The sequence below is a fragment of the Antedon mediterranea genome, chromosome 7 (genome assembly GCF_964355755.1).
Source record: "Antedon mediterranea chromosome 7, ecAntMedi1.1, whole genome shotgun sequence".
Taxonomy (NCBI): Eukaryota; Metazoa; Echinodermata; class Crinoidea; order Comatulida; family Antedonidae; genus Antedon; species Antedon mediterranea.
In genome coordinates, this window is record NC_092676.1 from 22,487,971 (window position 1) to 22,504,880 (window position 16,910).

Below are 16,910 nucleotides of genomic sequence, written 5' to 3' on the forward strand. Positions count from 1 at the left end.
ACTCAGCCCTCATCTTTAAAATTTGAGTGTAACTCATTTACGATTTTTAAAATATAGTGAAATTTGATACTGTATTTGTGAGAAAATGGCGGATTGTTCCTTGGAGTCACTTGGTGGGATTATACTAGGGTACCCCCTTAGTCGTCCAGTATAAGTTATAGTGGGACCACTGGTCCCGTTTACTAAGCCCTCATCTTTAAAATTTGAATGTAACTCATTTACGATTTTTAAAATATAGTGAAATTTGAAACTGTATTTGTGAGAAAACGGCGGATTGTTCCTGAGAGTCACTTGGTGGGATTATACTAGGGTACACCGTACCCTTAGTCGTCCAGTATAAGTTATAGTGGGACCACTGGTCCCGTTTACTAAGCCCTCATCTTTAAAATTTGAGTGTAACTCATTTACGATTTTTAAAAATATAGTGAAATTTGATACTGTATTTGTGAGAAAATGGCGGATTGTTCCTGGGAGTCACTTTGTGGGATTATACTAGGGTACCTTCTTAGTTGTCCAGTATAAGTTAGAGTGGGACCACTGGTCCCGTTTACTCAGCCCTCATCTTTAAAATTTGAGTGTAACTCATTTACGATTTTTAAAATATAGTGAAATTTGATACTGTATTTGTGAGAAAACGGCGGATTGTTCCTTAGAGTCACTTGGTGGGATTATACTAGGGTACCCCCTTAGTCGTCCAGTATAAGTTAGAGTGGGACCACTGGTCCCGTTTACTCAGCCCTCATCTTTTAAATTTGAGTGTAACTCATTTACGATTTTTAAAATATAGTAAAATTTGATACTGTATTTGTGAGAAAACGGCGGATTGTTCCTGAGAGTCACTTGGTGGCATTATACTAGGGTGCCTCCTTAGTCGTCCAGTATAAGTTAGAGTGGGACCACTGTCCCGTTTACTCAGCCCTCATCTTTTAAATTTGAGTGTAACTCATTTACGATTTTAAAAATATAGAGAAATTAGATACTGTATTTGTGAGAAAACGGCGGATTTTTCCTGGGAGTCACATGGTGGGATTATACTAAGGTACGTCCTTAGTCGTCCAGTATAAGTTAGAGTGCGACCACTGGTTCCGTTTACTCAGCCCTCATCTTTTAAATTTGAGTGTAACTCAATTACGATAAAAAAAATTAAAATATAGTGAAAATTGATACTGTATTTGTGAGAAAATGGCGGATTGTTCCTGGGAGTCACTTTGTGGGATTATACTAGGGTACCTCCTTAGTCGTCCAGTATTAGTTAGAGTGGGACCACTGGTCCGGTTTACTCAGCCCTCATCTTTAAAATTTGAGTGTAACTCATTTACGATTTTTAAAATATAGTGAAATTTGATACTGTATTTGTGAGAAAATGGCGGATTGTTCCTTGGAGTCACTTGGTGGTATTATACTAGGGTACCCCCTTAGTTGTCCAGTATAAGTTAGAGTGGGACCACTTGTCCCGTTTACTCAGCCCTCATCTTTAAAATTTGAGTGTAACTCATTTACGATTTTTAAATTATAGTGAAATTTGAAACTGTATTTGTGAGAAAACGGCGGATTGTTCCTGAGAGTCACTTGGTGGGATTATACTAGGGTACACCGTACCCTTAGTCGTCCAGTATAAGTTATAGTGGGACCACTGGTCCCGTTTACTAAGCCCTCATCTTTAAAATTTGAGTGTAACTCATTTACGATTTTTAAAAATATAGTGAAATTTGATACTGTATTTGTGAGAAAATGGCGGATTGTTCCTGGGAGTCACTTTGTGGGATTATACTAGGGTACCTTCTTAGTTGTCCAGTATAAGTTAGAGTGGGACCACTGGTCCCGTTTACTCAGCCCTCATCTTTAAAATTTGAGTGTAACTCATTTACGATTTTTAAAATATAGTGAAATTTGATACTGTATTTGTGAGAAAACGGCGTATTGTTCCTTAGAGTCACTTGGTGGGATTATACTAGGGTACCCCCTTAGTCGTCCAGTGTAAGTTAGAGTGGGACCACTGGTCCCGTTTACTCAGCCCTCATCTTTTAAATTTGAGTGTAACTCATTTACGATTTTTAAAATATAGTAAAATTTGATACTGTATTTGTGAGAAAACGGCGGATTGTTCCTGAGAGTCACTTGGTGGGATTATACTAGGGTGCCTCCTTAGTCGTCCAGTAGAAGTTAGAGTGGGACCACTGGTCCCGTTTACTCAGCCCTCATCTTTTAAATTTGAGTGTAACTCATTTACGATTTTAAAAATATAGAGAAATTAGATACTGTATTTGTGAGAAAACGGCGGATTTTTCCTGGGAGTCACATGGTGGGATTATACTAAGGTACGTCCTTAGTCGTCCAGTATAAGTTAGAGTGCGACCACTGGTTCCGTTTACTCAGCCCTCATCTTTTAAATTTGAGTGTAACTCAATTACGATAAAAAAATTTAAAATATAGTGAAAATTGATACTGTATTTGTGAGAAAATGGCGGATTGTTCCTGGGAGTCACTTGGTGGGATTATACTAGGGTACCTCCTTAGTTGTCCAGTAGAAGTTAGAGTGGGACCACTGGTCCCGTTTACTCAGCCCTCATCTTTAACGTTTGAGTGTAACTCAATTACGATTAATATTTTAAAATATAGTGAAATTTGATACTGTATTTGTGAGAAAATGGCGGATTGTTCCCGGGAGTCACTTGGTGTGATTATACTAGGGTAACTTCTTAGTTGTCCAGTTTAAGTTAGAGTGGGACCACTGGTCCCGTTTACTCAGCCCTTATCTTTAAAATTTGAGTGTAACTCAATTACGATTAATATTTTAAAATATAGTGAAATTTGATACTGTATTTGTGAGAAAATGGTGGATTGTTCCTGGCAGTCACTTGGTGGGATTATACTAGGGTACCCCCTTAGTCGTCCAGTATAAGTTAGAGTGGGACCACTGGTCCGGTTTACTCAGCCCTCATCTTTAAAATTTGAGTGTAACTCATTTACGATTTTAAAAATATAGTGAAATTTGATACTGTATTTGTGAGAAAATGGCGGATTGTTCCTGGGAGTCACTTGGTGGGATTATACTTGGGTACCCACTTAGTCGTCCAGTATAAGTTAGAGTGGGACCACTGGACCCGTTTACTCAGCCCTCATCTTTTAAATTTGAGTGTAACTCAATTACGATAAAAAAATTTAAAATATAGTGAAAATTGATACTGTATTTGTGAGAAAATGGCGGATTGTTCCTGGGAGTCACTTGGTGGGATTATACTAGGGTACCTCCTTAGTTGTCCAGTAGAAGTTAGAGTGGGACCACTGGTCCCGTTTACTCAGCCCTCATCTTTAACGTTTGAGTGTAACTCAATTACGATTAATATTTTAAAATATAGTGAAATTTGATACTGTATTTGTGAGAAAATGGCGGATTGTTCCCGGGAGTCACTTGGTGTGATTATACTAGGGTACCTTCTTAGTTGTCCAGTTTAAGTTAGAGTGGGACCACTGGTCCCGTTTACTCAGCCCTTATCTTTAAAATTTGAGTGTAACTCAATTACGATTAATATTTTAAAATATAGTGAAATTTGATACTGTATTTGTGAGAAAATGGCGGATTGTTCCTGGCAGTCACTTGGTGGGATTATACTAGGGTACCCCCTTAGTCGTCCAGTATAAGTTAGAGTGGGACCACTGGTCCGGTTTACTCAGCCCTCATCTTTAAAATTTGAGTGTAACTCATTTACGATTTTAAAAATATAGTGAAATTTGATACTGTATTTGTGAGAAAATGGCGGATTGTTCCTGGGAGTCACTTGGTGGGATTATACTTGGGTACCCACTTAGTCGTCCAGTATAAGTTAGAGTGGGACCACTGGTCCCGTTTACTCAGCCCTCATTTTTAAAATTTGAGTGTAACTCATTTACGATTTTTAAATTATAGTGAAATTTGATACTGTATTTGTGAGAAAACGGCGGATTGTTTCTGGGAGTCACATGGTGGGATTATACTAGGGTACGTCATTAGTCGTCCAGTATAAGTTAGAGTGCGACCACTGGTCCCGTTTACTCAGCCCTCATCTTTAAAATTTGAGTGTAACTCAATTATGATTTTTAAAATATAGTGAAATTTGAAACTGTATTTGTGAAAAAACGGCGGATTGTTCCTGAGAGTCACTTGGTGGGATTGTACTAGGGTACCTCCTTGGTCGTCCAGTAAAAGTTAGAGTGGTACCACTGGTTCCGTTTACTCAGCCCTCATCTTTTAAATTTGAGTGTAACTCATTTACGATTTTTAAAATATAGTGAAATTTGTACCAGTGGTCCCACTCTAAACTATATTTTAAAAATCGTAAATGAGTTACACTCAAATTTTAAAGATGAGGGCTGAGTAAACGGAACCAGTGGTCCCACTCTAACTTCTACTGGACAACTAAGGAGGTACCCTAGTATAATTCCACCAAGTGACTCCAAGGAACAATCCGCCATTTTCTCACAAATACAGTATCAATTTTCACTATATTTTAAATTTTTTTACCGTAATTGAGTTACACTCAAATTTAAAAGATGAGGGCTGAGTAAACGGAACCAGTGGTCGCACTCTAACTTATACTGGACGACTAAGGACGTACCTTAGTATAATGCCACCATTTGACTCCCAGGAACAATCCGCCGTTTTCTCACAAATACAGTATCAAAATTCACTATATTTTTAAAATCGTAAATGAGTTACACTCAAATTTTAAAGATGAGGGCTGAGTAAACGGGACCAGTGGTCCCACTCTAACTTATACTGGACAACTAAGGAGGTACCCTAGTATAATCCCACCAAGTGACTCTCTGGAACAATCCGCCGTTTTCTCACAAATACAGTTTCAAATTTTACTATATTTTAAAAATCGTAAATGAGTTACACTCAAATTTTAAAGATGAGGGCTGAGTAAACGGGACCAGTGGTCCCACTCTAACTTATACTGCACAACTAAGGGGGTACCCTAGTATAATCCCACCAAGTGGCTCCCAGGAACAATCCGCCATTTTCCCACAAATACAGTATCAAATTTCACTATATTTTAAAATATTAATCGTAAATGAGTTACACTCAAATTTTAAAGATAAGGGCTGAGTAAACGGGACCAGTGGTCCCACTCTAACTTAAACTGGACCACTAAGGAGGTACCCTAGTATAATCCCACCAAGTGACTCTCGGGAACAATCCGCCATTTTCTCACAAATACAGTATCAAATTTCACTATATTTTACAATATTAATCGTAATTGAGTTACACTCAAACGTTAAAGATGAGGGCTGAATAAACGGGACCAGTGGTCCCACTCTAACTTCTACTGGACAACTAAGGAGGTACCCTAGTATAATCCCACCAAGTGACTCCAAGGAACAATCCGCCATTTTCTCACAAATACAGTATCAATTTTCACTATATTTTAAAATGTTTTACCGTAATTGAGTTACACTCAAATTTTAAAGATAAGGGCTGAGTAAACGGGACCAGTGGTCCCACTCTAACTTAAACTGGACAACTAAGGAGGTACCCTAATATAATCCCACCGAGTGACTCTCGGGAACAATCCGCCATTTTCTCACAAATACAGTATCAAATTTCACTATATTTTAAAATATTATTCGTAATTGAGTTACACTCAAACGTTAAAGATGATGGCTGAGAAAACGGGACCAGTGGTCCCACTCTAACTTCTACTGGACGACTAAGGACGTACCTTAGTATAATGCCACCATGTGACTCCCAGGAACAATCCGCCGTTTTCTCACAAATACAGTATCAAATTTCACTATATTTTTAAAATCGTAAATGAGTTACACTCAAATTTTAAAGATGAGGGCTGAGTAAACGGGACCAGTGGTCCCACTCTAACTTATATTGGACGACTAAGGGGGTACCCTAGTATAATCCCACCAAGTGACTTTCAGGAACAATCCGCTGTTTTCTCACAAATACAGTATCAAATTTCACTATTTTTTAAAAATCGTAAATGAGTTACACTCAAATTTTAAAGATGAGGGCTGAGTAAACGAGACCAGTGGTCCCACTCTAACTTATACTGGACAACTAAGGAGGTACCCTACTATAATCCCACCAAGTGACTCTCAGGAACAATCCGCCGTTTTCTCACAAATACAGTTTCAAATTTTACTATATTTTAAAAATCGTAAATGAGTTACACTCAAATTTTAAAGATGAGGGCTGAGTAAACGGGACCAGTGGTCCCACTCTAACTTATACTGCACAACTAAGGGCGTACCCTAGTATAATCCCACCAAGTGGCTCCCAGGAACAATCCGCCTTTTTCTCACAAATACAGTATCAAATTTCACTATATTTTAAAATATTAATCGTAAATGAGTTACACTCAAATTTTAAAGATAAGGGCTGAGTAAACAGGACCAGTGGTCCCACTCTAACTTAAACTGGACAACTAAGGAGGTACCCTAGTATAATCCCACCAAGTGACTCTCGGGAAAAATCCGCCATTTTCTCACAAATACAGTATCAAATTTCACTATATTTTAAAATATTAATCGTAATTGAGTTACACTCAAACGTTAAAGATGAGGGCTGAGTAAACGGAACCAGTGGTCGCATTCTAACTTATACTGGACGACTAAGGACGTACCTTAGTATAATGCCACCATGTGACTCCCAGGAACAATCCGCCGTTTTCTCACAAATACAGTATCAAATTTCACTATATTTTTAAAATCGTAAATGAGTTACACTCAAATTTTAAAGATGAGGGCTGAGTAAACGGGACCAGTGGTCCCACTCTAACTTATAATGCACAACTAAGGGGGTACCCTAGTATAATTTCACCAAGTGGCTCCCAGGAACAATCCGCCATTTTCTCACAAATACAGTATCAAATTTCACTATATTTTAAAATATTAATCGTAAATGAGTTACACTCAAATTTTAAAGATAAGGGCTGAGTAAACGGGACCAGTGGTCCCACTCTAACTTAAACTGGACAACTAAGGAGGTACCTTAGTATAATCCCACCAAGTGACTCTCGGGAACAATCCGCCATTTTCTCACAAATACAGTATCAAATTTCACTTATTTTACAATATTAATCGTAATTGAGTTACACTCAAACGTTAAAGATGAGGGCTGAGTAAACGGGACCAGTGGTCCTACTCTAACTTCTACTGGACAACTAAGGAGGTACCCTAGTATAATCCCACCAAGTGACTCCAAGGAAAAATCCGCCATTTTCTCACAAATACAGTATCAATTTTCACTATATTTTAAAATGTTTTACCGTAATTGAGTTACACTCAAATTTTAAAGATAAGGGCTGAGTAAACGGGACCAGTGGTCCCACTCTAACTTAAACTGGACAACTAAGGAGGTACCCTAGTATAATCCCACCAAGTGACTCTCGGGAACAATCCGCCATTTTCTCACAAATACAGTATCAAATTTCACTATATTTTAAAATATTAATCGTAATTGAGTTACACTCAAACGTTAAAGATGAGGGCTGAGTAAACGGGACCAGTGGTCCCACTCTAACTTCTACTGGACGACTAAGGACGTACCTTAGTATAATGCCACCATGTGACTCCCAGGAACAATCCGCCGTTTTCTCACAAATACAGTATCAAATTTCACTATATTTTTAAAATCGTAAATGAGTTACACTCAAATTTTAAGGATGAGGGCTGAGTAAACGGGACCAGTGGTCCCACTCTAACTTATACTGGACAACTAAGGAGGTACCCTAGTATAATCCCACCAAGTGACTCTCGGGAACAATCCGCCGTTTTCTCACAAATACAGTTTCAAATTTTACTATATTTTAAAAATCGTAAATGAGTTACACTCAAATTTTAAAGATGGGGGCTGAGTAAACGGAACCAGTGGTCCCACTCTAACTTATACTGCACAACTAAGCGGGTACCCTAGTATAATCCCACCAAGTGGCTCCCAGGAACAATCTGCCATTTTCTCACAAATACAGTATCAAATTTCACTATATTTTAAAATATTAATCGTAAATGAGTTACACTCAAATTTAAAAGATGAGGGCTGAATAAACGGGACCAGTGGTCCCACTCTAACTTATACTGGACTACTAAGGAGTCACCCTAGTATAATCCCACCAAGTGACTCTCAGGAACAATCCGCCGTTTTCTCACAAATACAGTATCAAATTTCACTATATTTTAAAAATCGTAAATGAGTTACACTCAAATGTTAAAGATGAGGGCTGAGTAAACGGGACTAGTGGTCCCACTCTAACTTATACTGGACAACTAAGGAGGTACCCTAGTATAATCCCACCAAGTGACTCCCAGGAACAATCCGCCATTTTCTCACAAATACAGTATCAAATTTCACTATATTTTAAAATATTAATCGTAATTGAGTTACACTCAAACGTTAAAGATGAGGGCTGAGTAAACGGGACCAGTGGTCCCACTCTAACTTCTACTGAACAACTAAGGAGGTACCTTAGTATAATCCCACCAAGTGAATCCAAGGAACAATCCGCCATTTTCTCACAAATACAGTATCAATTTTCACTATATTTTAAAATTTTTTACAGTAATTGAGTTACACTCAAATTTAAAACATGAGGGCTGAGTAAACGGAACCAGTGGTCGCACTCTAACTTATACTGGACGACTAAGGACGTACCTTAGTATAATGCCACCATGTGACTCCCAGGAACAATCCGCCGTTTTCTCACAAATACAGTATCAAATTTCACTATATTTTTAAAATCGTAAATGAGTTACACTCAAATTTTAAAGATGAGGGCTGAGTAAACGGGACCAGTGGTCCCACTCTAACTTATACTGGACAACTAAGGAGGTACCCTAGTATAATCCCACCAAGTGACTCTCAGGAACAATCCACCGTTTTCTCACAAATACAGTTTCAAATTTTACTATATTTTAAAAATCGTAAATGAGTTACACTCAAATTTTAAAGATGAGGGCTGAGTAAACGGGACCCGTGGTCCCACTCTAACTTATACTGCACAACTAAGGGGGTACCCTAGTATAATCTCACCAAGTGGCTCCCAGGAACAATCCGCCATTTTCTCACAAATACAGTATCAAATTTCACTATATTTTAAAATATTAATCGTAAATGAGTTACACTCAAATTTTAAAGATAAGGGCTGAGTAAACGGGACCAGTGGTCCCACTCTAACTTAAACTGGACAACTAAGGAGGTACCCTAGTATAATCCCACCAAGTGACTCTCGGGAACAATCCGCCATTTTCTCACAAATACAGTATCAAATTTCACTATATTTTACAATATTAATCGTAATTGAGTTACACTCAAACGTTAAAGATGAGGGCTGAGTAAACGGGACCAGTGGTCCTACTCTAACTTCTACTGGACAACTAAGGAGGTACCCTAGTATAATCCCACCAAGTGACTCCAAGGAAAAATCCGCCATTTTCTCACAAATACAGTATCAATTTTCACTATATTTTAAAATGTTTTACCGTAATTGAGTTACACTCAAATTTTAAAGATAAGGGCTGAGTAAACGGGACCAGTGGTCCCACTCTAACTTAAACTGGACAACTAAGGAGGTACCCTAGTATAATCCCACCAAGTGACTCTTGGGAACAATCCGCCATTTTCTCACAAATACAGTATCAAATTTCACTATATTTTAAAATATTAATCGTAATTGAGTTACACTCAAATGTTAAAGATGAGGGCTGAGTAAACGGGACCAGTGGTCCCACTCTAACTTCTACTGTACGACTAAGGACGTACCTTAGTATAATGCCACCATGTGACTCCCAGGAACAATCCGCCGTTTTCTCACAAATACAGTATCAAATTTCACTATATTTTTAAAATCGTAAATGAGTTACACTCAAATTTTAAAGATGAGGGCTGAGTAAACGGGACCAGTGGTCCCACTCTAACTTATACTGGACAACTAAGGAGGTACCCTAGTATAATCCCACCAAGTGACTCTCGGGAACAATCTGCCATTTTCTCACAAATACAGTATCAAATTTCACTATATTTTAAAATATTAATCGTAATTGAGTTACCCTCAAACGTTAAAGATGAGGGCTGAGTAAACGGGACCAGTGGTCCCACTCTAACTTCTACTGGACAACTAAGGAGGTACCCTAGTATAATCCCACCAAGTGACTCCAAGGAAAAATCCGCCATTTTCTCACAAATAGGCCTACAGTATCAATTTTCACTATATTTTAAAATGTTTTACCGTAATTGAGTTACACTCAAATTTAAAAGATGAGGGCTGAGTAAACGGAACCAGTGGTCGCACTCTAACTTATACTGGACGACTAAGGGCGTACCTTAGTATAATGCCACCATGTGACTCCCAGGAACAATCCGCCGTTTTCTCACAAATACAGTATCTATTTTCACTATATTTTTTAAATCGTAAATGAGTTACACTCAAATTTAAAAGATGAGGGCTGAGTAAACGGGACCAGTGGTCCCACTCTAACTTATACTGGACTACTAAGGAGGCACCCTAGTATAATCCCACCAAGTGACTCTCAGGAACAATCCGCCGTTTTCTCACAAATACAATATCAAATTTCACTATATTTTAAAAATCGTAAATGAGTTACACTCAAATGTTAAAGATGAGGGCTGAGTAAATGGGACCAGTGGTCCCACTCTAACTTATACTGGACAACTAAGGAGGTACCCTAGTATAATCCCACCAAGTGACTCCCAGGAACAATCCGCCATTTTCTCACAAATACAGTATCAAATTTCACTATATTTTTTAAATCGCAAATGAGTTACACTCAAATTTAAAAGATGAGGGCTGAGTAAATGGTACCAGTGGTCTCACTCTAACTTATAGTGTACGACTAAGGAGGTATCCTAGTATAATCCCACCAAGTGACTCCCAGGAACAATCCGCCATTTTCTCACCAATACAGTTTCAAATTTAACTATATTTTAAAAATTGTAATTGAGTTACACTCAAATTTTAAAGATGAGGGCTGAGTAAACGGGACCAGTGGTCGCACTCTAACTTATACTGGACGACTAAGGGGGTACCCTAGTATAATCCCACCAAGTGACTCCCAGGAACAATCCGCCATTTTCTCACAAATACAGTTTCAAATTTAACTATATTTTAAAAATTGTAATTGAGTTACACTCAAATTTTAAAGATGAGGGCTGAGTAAACGGGACCATTGGTCCCACTCTAACTTATACTGGACGACTAAGGGGGTACCCTAGTATAATCCCACCTAGTGAATCCCAGGAACAATCCGCCGTTTTTCTCACAAATATTTAATTCCTAATACCATAAAAGCCATAAGTAACAATGAAAATGTAAAGAATGCACAAACGGCGTTTCATAGTTATTGTTGGCTGGAAAAAATAAAAGTGGGCTGGCTTATTGTTGGCTGGCTTATTGTTGGCTAGCTTGACACAAGCTCGATCGTAGACGTGACACAACAACATACACACCGCCCCCGCCGAAAGGTTTTGAGAGGCAAGTACTTCTCTATAGAGCGCCATTTATGCCTTTAGAAATAGAAAGAAAGAAGGAATTGTAATATCTGTTCATATGTTATAAACAATGTGCTTCAGGTAGACTTAATTTGGAGCACAGTGAAATAAACAAATACAAAAACATTCAGAACTAATGTTTCTAGAATTAAAAAATATTTTTTATACTTGGTATAGGCCTATGTTCAATATTGGTTACTTCATCCGTAATGCAACAGAAAAATAAGTCTTGATTTTAGTAATTTTGCGTTCGTTTAAAATGTATATTTATGATAGAACATACAATTCCAACACATTTTTTAAACTTAATTTTTTATCATCATAAAATAATTTTCCTACACATTTGAAATGTGGTAGTATACGTTCAATAGGCCTAGGTTACTACACGTTCAATATGTTACTGACATCATTCACATCGTTAACAGATGTTTTTTTATGATCGCTAAAGTTGTAAAAAAAATGTGTTGGAATTGTAAGTTAATTGTTCTTTTATAAGTCTTAGACAAACGCAGGTTATTAAAATCACTATTTTTTCTTTTGCATTACGGATGGAGTAACCGATATTGAATTCATGTACTAAGTTTGAAATATTTTTGAATTCGAAGTATTTTTTCTCGAAGTTTTTATATGTTACTATTTCGTTGTGCTCCACTGGTGGCGCCAAATTGGATCCACTGGAGCACAGTGTGTTAACAAACCAAAAGATATTTTAATTAGCGACTTTATTTCAATTTTCACTGTGCTCGTGCCAACTTGGGTCCATTGTGAGCATATAAATATAAGCATACGAAAAAATATTGCAATTTAGTGACTTATTCCTATTTTGTATCACTGTACTCCACTGGTGCTAAATTGGGTCCGCTGGAGCACAGTGTATTAACATACGAAAAATATATTAAAATTTAGTTACTTTATTTCTATGTTATTATCACTGTGCTCCACTAGCGCCAAATTGGATTCACTTGAGCATTGTGTATAACATACGAAAAGATATTAACATTTAGTGACTTTATTTCTATTTTTTATCACTGTGCTCCACACCGGTGCCAAATTGGGTCCACTGAACCAGTTACCGTAGTAGGCTACTATTTCTATTTCAGAAGTTAATAAAGGCATAAATGGATGAATGACGTTCTGAATATACCTCACACAACACCTTGTTACTCAACCATAAAGATAGTATTAGTGATCTTTGATCTTTCGTCGTTGCTTTACAATTATTCTAGTAGGCCTATCGCCGGAGAGTGCAGCCCTTTGTCAATCAAATGACGTCACAATTTAGTATAGCGCGATTCGTGGACGTGACCGGTAATAAAAGTTTGTAGCCGGCCCGCACTACTTATTTCTGTTAGAACGGGGGTTAGAACAAACGTCAGTTCTGAGTTAGTTTGTTGTATCTTCTGTAAAGTTTTTGGATACTCTAAAAGTTGTCGGCAGAAACTTTACCAATGGATTTCACATTAAACACGCAGGTATTAAGACTTTTACCAGCTGATATGTGCGATGTTGATGTACTTGTAGTTGCTAGTAATCCACTGAGATGGAGGTTAGTATTGTCGGCCGAGTAGATTAAACAAATATTTCTTCTGCCTAAACCCAGCGGTGTTCTCTTCGTGAAGCATTTCTTAAAATTTAGTATAGTATAACAAGCTATTTATATCTCATTAAGTTTTTAGCAACGGCAATGTTTTGTAATTTGAATTGTAATTATAAAATTTAAATTTAGATAATATCGAGTCATAGTCATGCAATGGGTCATGACGGGTTAGCTACAGACCGTTAAACGCATTGTTGATGATTCAATTGGCATGTGGGCCTACCTTCCTATCATCGGATATGATTTGTTAATGCCGGCGCCATCCATTTTTTAACATGTCACAACTTTATTTAAATTTAAATTTATTTTTTAAATATAAATGGAACACTACAAAAAGACTTTGGCGTCATCCGACTAGAACGTATGTTATTATGAATTCATTTTGATCAGGCAATCCACTTTACAACAATAGTTGAATAGTGGGGGATATTATAGTTATAGTTATAAATTTTGATAAGCGATTGTGAGCAAATTCGGTTTTATGATCGCATTCATTCACTTGACTCAATTACCACACAAAAAGTGTACAGTATCATTCCCAAATCGACTATTGTATGCCTACCATGTGTTTATTTGCAAAACCGATTTTTACAGAACTATATTTACCGATTTAAACGAACTAATTTGCTCTGTATAAGCCAAAACTTAGACTGGAGGCCTTTGACAGTCCCGTACCGGAGTTCCTCCATCGGTTCGTTTCGGACTCGATCGACTCTCACGCAGCAACGCGAGTTTATCAAAATTATGGTGCGACGACAGTCAAAATGAATCGCACCCGCATCTGATACGCCAGTACTACAGTATTACATTGTGTGATCGATTGATTACGTGACTGTTGCGTTATTACTTGGCAAAATTTGGCAAAAAGAATTTTGCCAAGTATAGTATTTACTTTGTTTGTATGTACTAGAGGGTGAGCTCGCTTCGCTCGCTCCCCCTCTAGGAAGTGTAGACGATGGTTTTCGGAATGATAATGTTCTCCTTTTTATACGTTTTCTGTCGGTTACCATTATTGAAAATGCTTGACATTCGTAAAACTAAACTACTTTGTTTCACAGTGTTTTAGATGATTAATAACATTTTAAAGTACAGTTTTTATTGTTTGGTAGGGCCCTTTGGGGAGGCGGAGGTCATTTGAGGGAGGTGCTTATTCGAGGGATATATGTTAAATTTTGTAGTTTTAATAATATGGTAACATTTATAATCAAATGAAATCCTCTAATAGATATGAAAAGTGCTAAAAAAGAATAACAAATGCTTGGTAAATAGTAGATAACAGTGCGGTGAATTCTACTACAAATAGTACCGTATAATTGTGTTGTTATAAATATGTGGATGGACGTTTATTAGATAGTTGGGTTGGGGGGGGGGGGATTTATTATTCAAAGTGATGTTTTTAGAGAGGCGTTTATTCAAATGAATACCATCCTAATAATTATTAATACATTATTTAATTTAATCATCTTTTGAAACTAACTGCCGTGACAGAGTGGGCCCAAGAAAGAAGACATTATGGTACGGCTTGCAACATGGGCAGACATCTCGGTCCTAACGGGACACAGGAAGATAGCCTACAGTTATTCCTGCAAGCTTACTCAAAATAAAACTCAGCTATCGGGATTTCACGCGAAAAATGTCTTATCATCAAATCTCCCTATGTAATTTTATAATACTATTCCCCACAATATATTCTGATTCTTTATGGCGTATATTTAATTTGATCTTTATTAATTTGCAGTATAATTCCTATTATTTAACTACTGTACACACGCGCCGCGGTATGTTTTAAAATAAACAAAAAACTGAAATGGCTATGATTAATGGCCTATATCTGATTTTTTTTTCGTCTTCCAAAGGGACACTGTATTGATTGATGGAAAGTGCCTGTTTCCAGTCACCTTTAGGGTCAAATCTATTATTTTAACTGCTCCCTTGTGTATAAAAGAGAGAAAATATTTGAAACCAGGTTTTTGCAAGGTGAACTTATCTTAAACCCGGAAATTACTTTGACCGGGAAGAATTGAAATTGAGATGAAAATCTAATGTTGAAATCATAAATTGTGTTAAAAAACTCTTTATAATATCTTCCTAAGATAGAAATATGGAACAATAGCGTCGCCGTGAACACTAATGTTATCAAATCTACGTTTCGCGGTACATCTCAGATAGATAAGGTAGGTATCCAAGGCGGAGATTTGTACCGAAGTTTTTGCATTGTGCTCGCCTATGTCAGAATTAACCATAATTTATATATAGATGTATGTATGTTTGTATGTATGTTTCTTTCTTAGCACGATAGCGCCTACAGTTTTCAAGTTATCGTTCTGAATTTTTGGGTGTAGATAGGTATATACTTTCAGACCATGCCTATTGAAAATCAACAAAATTGGTTTATTAATAACTTCACAAATAACAAAAATGATATTATTTTCAGACCGGCTAGTGTTAAAAGATAGGAGACAATTTTCAAAAGCCGGTGAGCAGTTTTAAAGTAACACGTAAACTGAAATTACATTTTCTCGAGAACTACTTGTCCAAAAACCTCATTTTTGGACAAGAGGCAAGGGTTATAATTTGTGATTTGTAATTTGAAAACAAAATTTTATTCAATGTACCGGCTTTTTCATACAAATAGTTAAAAAAAATCTATTTATCTATTAAATAGCACGCATTCTGTCTTCTTTTAACATGGACATATTCTTTGATATGGACCAAAACATTAGTCGACTGGTCAAGCGGTTAAGCTTACGACATGGGTTAAGGCAGAGGCGCCGCAAATCGGCACAGCTTCAAGACACTCCTCGATCATTATTCTGGTCAATCTTGATTTTAGAAAGGTCATTGTTGCAATGCCGGAGTTGTTTGTATCCAACAATTATTTAAACAAATTATTACCCCCAGCAGGATGGTAACAATGTAAAGCTAATACCTAAGACAAAAAAATGTATCTTTCAACATGCTCCGAGTCAGTGGATATATTTTGCCAAGTACTTCACTCAGTTTCTGAGTGCTTTCATTGATTGATTGTTTATTTATCGATTGCATGACGTGATTGATTAATTACGTGATTGATTAGTTAATAGCGTGAATGATTGGTTGCCTCGATTTTTGCCATGACCTTATTTCTTTTATATAATTATATAAAAATGTATTTTTTTCTTTTTGTTTATGGGTCTTGCATGACAAGAACTCTCTTCTTGCAAGATAATCTATTAATAGTATTGTTGTATTGTTATAATATTATTACCATTTTTTTTTTATTGTTTTACCATTGATAGAACTAATAAATGTTGCATGAATTGCATCACAGCATGACTGATTGAGGAGTGCGTGCGCTATTGACAATTGTATTGATAAATAAATCTTTTTTTTTAAACTTTCTATGTTATTTCGTCAAAGAAATTTGCTTGGTACATTAAATAAAGAGAAAGGTTGTAGAATAACGGTTTATTTCACCAAAAGCTGCAATGACATGCAACTACAACGCTTAGTACCTGCCAACGACCTTACAGAAGAACAATATAAAAGAAGGTAAACATACAAAGACATTGTGAATATCAACATTAGTTGTTGTTGTTGTTGCTAACGTTTTCCGTCTTCCGACATACGCTTTCCACAATTTGTTTCCATTTTTTTCTGTTTATGGCAGGATGGTTTGTTATTGTGTTAGTGTCTACTAGTCCTTGTAAGTCTTTCTTTATTTGATTCATCCAGTTATTTCTTGGTCTTCCTACGGGTCGTTTTACTTTCCTGTTAGTTTCCTTCATTGTTTGTTTGATTGGGGTATCATCCGGTAATCTAATTATGTGTCCATAC